This window comes from Pelodiscus sinensis, chromosome 14, assembly GCF_049634645.1.
Source record: "Pelodiscus sinensis isolate JC-2024 chromosome 14, ASM4963464v1, whole genome shotgun sequence".
Classification (NCBI taxonomy): Eukaryota; Metazoa; Chordata; order Testudines; family Trionychidae; genus Pelodiscus; species Pelodiscus sinensis.
This window is the reverse complement of record NC_134724.1, coordinates 44,633,045-44,639,849: the sequence shown is the minus strand read 5'-3', so window position 1 is coordinate 44,639,849 and position 6,805 is coordinate 44,633,045.

Genomic DNA, 6,805 nt, shown 5'->3' with positions numbered 1-6,805 from the left:
ATCTCATTGTCCCTAGCCTAGATGAGGTGGTTTCCAGGTTGCAAGTTAGGAAGAAAACCAACAACTGTGAGGTGCCACTAGAGAAGTTGCTCTAGCTTTCCTTGCATGTTGTCAGTCAAGAAGTAACTTTAGCTGTGGCCTTAGCAAAACATTGGTTGATAGAGACAGTGGACCATGGTGAGACTGATGAACCATCATAAAGCCCTGAGCTTGTGTACCCCAGAAGGACTTAGAGTGTGTGAGACTTGGCCGGAGGGCTGAGTGCCTAAAAGGCTTTTAAAGGAGAGTCCAGATTCTGTGAGCTAGCTAGTTCCCTGACATAAAAGGTAAAGTAACCTTATCATTGCCTACCTGGCTGGCTCCAAAAGTCCTCTTGTTGCTGAGGGATCATCATACCATTTTTTCTAGAAAACTAGGATGTGCCATGCTCCCCTTCCCCCTGCACACACAGGACCAGCAAGATGATGTGACATTGGCTTTAAGTCTCAAGGAGCTAGTTTAGAGTTGCTTTCCAGAACTGAGAGGCACAGTTATTTAGTTTTATATAATACACCACTATGCAGCTACAAACTTAGTCATTTGTCCCTTGTTTCCAAAATAAAAGTCCTGAGAGGAGAACATATGGGCTGCTAGAAATATCAGATAATTGGGGAACACACATTATGAAACCAAGTAATGCTTCTGTTAAATAATCTTTAACTCAGTTTGTGGAGATCCATTTCATCTTGAATTTTGTAGTTGATTTGACTTGGAGGTATTGACATTGTGCTAGGTAAGACCCAAATATGCATTTAAGATCCCAGGGTCAAAGAAGCACTTTTGAAGCACTCCATATTTCACTGATTAATGCTTCTCAACTTAATGTACTGACTTTTCTTCATGTGATGAGCTTTAACCTGTGTTTCTGCTACATTTCTCTCTGAACAGATCACTAACTGCATACATGAAGAATTGGTGGGTGTTCTTTTTGTGGTTCTGCATCTGCCTATGATTTCTATATGTGGTACTTTAAAGGCAACACACCCAGATTCCCCAGGGTCTTCAACCCCCTAGAGATAGTAGCAATGGAAACAAATGTTCTTCTATCTTGGCAAAGGGTTAGTACACAACAAGTCTTAACAATTTATGTTCATGAAAAGTAATTACTTTCATTGTGTAGTATGACTACATGAATTCCCTGCTTATCAAATGGGTTTTCAAATCAAAATAAAGCCACTATGAACCTATAAGACTGGTTCTCAGAGTGGAGTCTGCAGACCACTACTAGTGGTATGAAAGCATCTGGCAGGTGCATTTGCCCTCCCCCTGAAGTGGGGAGCCCACACTAGTGCTATAGCCCTGTACCCACCCTCAGTGAGGTTGGAGTGCCAATGGTGGCTTCCTGCTGTGAGGGGGCGGAGGAGCCCTGAGCATCCCAGGCCAGATCTGGCTTGTGGGGAAGAAACAATTCTGTGTGCTACCACTGCCACTCCGCCCGACGGGAGGAACAGCAGCACAGGAAACCACTTGCCTGGAGGCTTTCCCCACTGGTCCCATTGGCTGGAATCTCCACCCCCCCAGCCCACTCCAGCACCCTCCCTCCAACCCACATCCACACCCCTCCTATCATCATGGGTGGTTGGCTGGTGGTCTGTGGAAAGGTCTGTGTTGAGCAGGCTGGGCCCCGGCCCGAAAAGTTTGAGAACCACTGTTATAAAACAATATTAAAATTATGCCAAAGCAATTTAGCCCCTCTGAGGTAAATTAGCACAGTGCAGTGTCACAAAAGGCTAGCAGGTAAATCTCTCTCCAATTGTGATGGGATCTAAAAATGGAGTGACTATCTAGACAAAAACCCAATAATCTGACAAAATAAAGCAGTTCCATGTCTGCATTGAGCCATTGTCTGATCACATGGTACTAGCTTTACTCTTTGTATCTCGCTGTTAAATTGCTCTACAAGATTATTGAAAACAAACAAACAAACAAACCACTTCCCTTCTGTTAAACAGTAAGTGGTGGTCTCTAAGCACTGCATCATGGCACTGAAGATACCATGGACTATGCACATGATAAATAAATACATTTGTGTTAAGTGCCTCAGGGATGTTGTAGATTGCAAATGGGTGGAAGAGGTGGGCTATACAGTTACAAGTGGACTAGTAATATGTCTCTGAAACTCTCAGCCATAACACTTTGTCATATAGATGATATCATGACAACAGTCTGAGAACTGCTGGAATAAAAATCAGGAAACACTTCTCTCAGGCATACTAAGTTTTTACAAGTTATCATACATTTTAGTCACGCAGAGATTCATGATCAGTGCAGAATACATAATTTCTATTGAGGACTTAATCACTGGGAACAAGGTCTTGTGCTGAGTTTATCTCTATCTTCTCTGCAGTGGTGGTAAAAAACCCTCCCCTGTGTCTGACTTTTTGTGGAAGATGTTACATAGCAACCATTTCAGTTTTAAAACTATCTGTGTACCTTATATGTCTAAAAGTTTCAGAGGGGTAGCCCTGTTAGTATATAACTGAAAAAAAACCAGCAAATAGTCCTGCAACACCTTAGGCTATGACTAGACTGCAGAGCTTTTCCGGAATACTTTAGGGGCAAATTTTGGAAAAACCCCTTTGGGGAAAAAAAGCAGAAAAAGATACACAAATTGCGGTTTGCAATTTTTGCATTTTTTTCCAACTTTGGTCGGCTATCTAGACCTAGCCTTAGAGACTAACAAAAAATGTAAATGGTATCATGAGCTTTCATGGGCATAACCCACTTCTTCAGATGAATGGAGTTAAGGGGACCAGGGTACAAATAAATAGCAGAGAAAGAGGGGATGGGGAATGTCCATGCTAAATGAGGCTAATAAAGTGGGCTCTAAGGACAGGGTACTTAGCTTTTTATGTCATTAGGGTGTGGAATGTAGTAGTCCATCCAGGTCAGGTCTTTGTTCAAATCTTGATTACAGGTGTCAAACTGGTAAATGAAACCAAGGTAGGCCCCAAATGAAGGGAGCTGTGCAGTTGTGGTAATAAGTGGATTGGGTGTCTGCTCTAAAACTTATAACTATGCTCCCTGATTCCCGTGTCCAGCAACATCCCTGTGTATCTTAATGGACCAGAAACTCACTGTTTGAATGGGCCAGTAAGTGGATTTTACATTTTCCTTTTCAACTCCTATCTTTTTAGATACATGTACCCCAAAGTCAGAACTTGGTCCCATAAGTATGAGTGAGTTTCTAGAAGATCTATCTTCAGTACTGCTAGAAATAAAAAGATCTGTCATGTTGGTTTATTGAATACAATCCACCTGGGAACGACTGACCAGCCAACTACCTAGCAGAACAAGATTTGAGATTTAATGTTCACTAGCTACTGTATAACTGCCAAAAAATACAATAATAAATAAGAAAATGTTACAAGTGGACCCAAGAAAGGAGAAAAATTTCAGTTTGCTGCTTTCACTGACCATGTTTACTCTAATACAGTGTTTACCAAATGAGGCTCCGTGGAACCCCGGGGTTCCGTGAAGTGAAAGTAAGGGTTCTGTGAAAACTCGATTCTTCCCATTCTCCCCCTTCTGCCAGCTCCTTCTCTAGTTTCCTGCCGGCTTTCAGACACTTCCCCTCCCCTGCTGCTACTCTGCATTTCCAAAACTGGCTCAAGACATGTGTGACTGCATTTTGGCCCCTAGGTCTCCCTGGTCCACTCCCTGGTGGTGTGTGTGTGTTTGTTTGGTTTTGTTTTGGGGTTTTTTGCTTTACAAATTTTCCCCCTGGCTGTAGAGGTTCCTCGAAATTCTTCTGAGTTTAAAAGGATTCCATGGCCAAATAAAATTGGAAAACTGCTCTAATAGAACAAGTAACTACTAGTCACCACATAAAAATAATAAACATTAAATAATGCAAGTCATCCTAATATTAACAAAAATGGCTATATAAAAGCCTGAGATTGCAACTGTACTTAAATATATATTTTGACTCTAGGGAACAATTCAAAACATGGACAGTTATCAATATGATTCAATGCTCCACAGGAGAGTAGTTATCACAATAAAATCTATATGTTTTTCATGGGCCTGGTCCAGTCTTCAGGGCTATAAGTTAAATGAGTCTTATCTGAAATTCCATACAGTGCCATGAGAACCTGGAGTGACAATATTTAAATTGATTCTGTTATTTTCAGTTCTTCTCTTCCTTAAATGTAATGCAGTAGTTAAGGGTAAATACACACTCTTCAGCTTTTAGTGACAACTTAAGGCTGTGTTGACACAGCCCTTTTGCTAAAAGGTGGTGTATGTGAATGTTCTTTGTCGTCACTTTTGCAGACAAAATATTTCCACCCCTCAGTGAGCAGGTTTTTGCTTTGTTGGCAGAAGAGTACTCCTGACAAAGCAGAGTTCACATTTTGGGGGGGGAGGAGGATATGTGTTTAAGCTCCCATGGACAACAAAAGTTTTGCTGAGCAAGTGCAAGCGTAGACATAGCCTAATTCTGAGAACTAGTCTGACAGGGCAGGCTGAAATAAGCTCTAAATATACTACATTCCGCAGAATACAAAATTGTGCTGTGAGATGGGAACAGCAATAGAGGCAGGTCTCTTCAGGATATTTTAAAATACTTTTTTGAGTATTCTACTCAATTTTGATAAGAGACCTGACCATGTATGGTTGTTTTTCAGTTGTGGTTTTCTTCCTTGTTGGGTGACCCTGTTTGCTTCCTTTCTGAAAAGTCAACAAAAGGCTAAGTTGCCAAGACTAGTTTAGTTCAAATACTAAACTGGTAAAGATGCCCATTTCAAAAGGGACAGTAGCAAGGCACAAGTAAACAAGCTGATTATTTGTTAGAAGGGCAATAAAAATACGTTAGTTTATAATACTGCCCTGTGGATTGCATGGGTCCTATGTACACTCCGCATTTCTTAAGCATACAGAGATGTTCTATGTGCTCACTGGAACAGATGACACATAAAACTCAATAAAAGGCTATAGGCACTGGGGGCATGTCTACACTGGAGATTATTTTGAAATAACAAAGTGAGCGTCCACACTACCAAGCCTGTTGTTTTGAAATAATGGGCTTGTTATTTCAAAATAACTCCTGCTTTGTGAAGAGGAATAAGCTTATTTTGAAATAGTTATTTGGGAGTTATTTCAAAATAACTTATTTTGAAATAACCTAGTAGTGTAGACATAGCCTGGCTTGCCTATTTCCATTTCCCTATCTTTTAGAAAGGAATCCATTTAACATTAAATATGTCATAATCAGAGTTTTAATCAAGGCTGTAATAATATAAATATAATTACAATCCCAAAACAATAATTCCCTAGCCCCCGAGGAACTATAATTTAAGATTTTTTTAAAAAAATAGCCTTTCTCTAATGAGATTCTCCCTATCTACAGCAGCCCTTCTCAAAATCTTTCAGTTATGAAGAGGAGAGAGTTTCTAACCAAACTGAGGAACATAAAGCTTTATTGAGAACTGTCTTGCCAAAAATCTTTGGGATAAGTGTTCTGATAACCAAGTTAAGCTCTTATAAAAGTAAGATTTTTCACAGGAGAAAAGAGCGGCTCCCATAGCATGTTCTCAAACAAAGAGCATTTGCATTTATATTTTATCTGAACTGAAAAGAACTTGGCAATAATACATTTTCATGAAATCTGGGACTTTGAGAAGTTACATTAATGTGCAATATTAATGCAGAAAATATTAATAGCTAATAGTTTACAACGCAGCAAGTTCCACTCTTGAGGAAACATTCTTTATGATGGATCCTCCAGGAACAGCACTTTACTGTTCTTATGTTGAATATTCAACACTAATACTTTACAGATCCAGGTAAAGCTATTCTTGATCTACTCTATGTTGCATTGCCAACAATAACAGTGTTGCTTTTCTAAATTCAGCTTTTCTTAGTCACATTAAAAGGCACAAATATTGGTCCCTCTGATGATGTTAGGACGCAGTCAAAAGCATTGGCATCTGTTGAAGACTTCAAATTATCTTCTAGCCCTTCCTCATATTAAAGTCCTTTGAAAAGCAAAATACAGGCAGTCCCTGGGTTACGTACAAGATAGGGACTATAGGTTTGTTCTTAAGTTGAATTTGTATGTAAGTCGGAACTGGCTCCAGATTCAGCCGCTGCTGCTGAAACTGACCAGGGGCTGACTACAGGAAGCTGGACCATGCATGCGCTGTGTCAAAAGGGGGGCCCCGCGAAATTGTACTGGCCTGGGCCCCGCAAAATCCTCATCTGCCCCTGTCTGAGTGTGTCCCCATTTGACACCTGTACTCCTCGCAGTCGTGAGGAGTAAGGAAAGACGACAGGAGCGTTGACTCCCATTTACCTCCTACTGTGAAGATGGTGCCAACCTTGGCTTAAGGTATGTTGATTTCAGCTATGTTATTTACTTAAATAGACCTTCTGAGTCTAGTATAGACCTGGCCTAATAAGTTAATCTCTGTCATAGGTGTGCTTAAACATTACCACTGACTTTAGTAGTCAGTCTTTCAAGTTCTTACTGTACTATCAGGCTGTTTAAAAGCACTTACCTCATTCATCATTTGAGCATAATTGTGCCTCAGTTTCTCTCTGCTGAGACAGCATCGAACTAATAAGTCTACCTTTATGGTAAGCAATCCTTTTCCTTTTGGTGCAAAGTGCAATAGTCCTGTTCTATAGTCACCTAGGTCACAGAAAGAGCTTCTCTGTAACCAGTGGCCAGGTCATAAGAAATTCTCCCTATCTGCAGAAGCCCTTCTCAAAGTCCACAATATCTTTCTGTAATGAGATACAGCTGTCTGCTTCTCCTTCCATG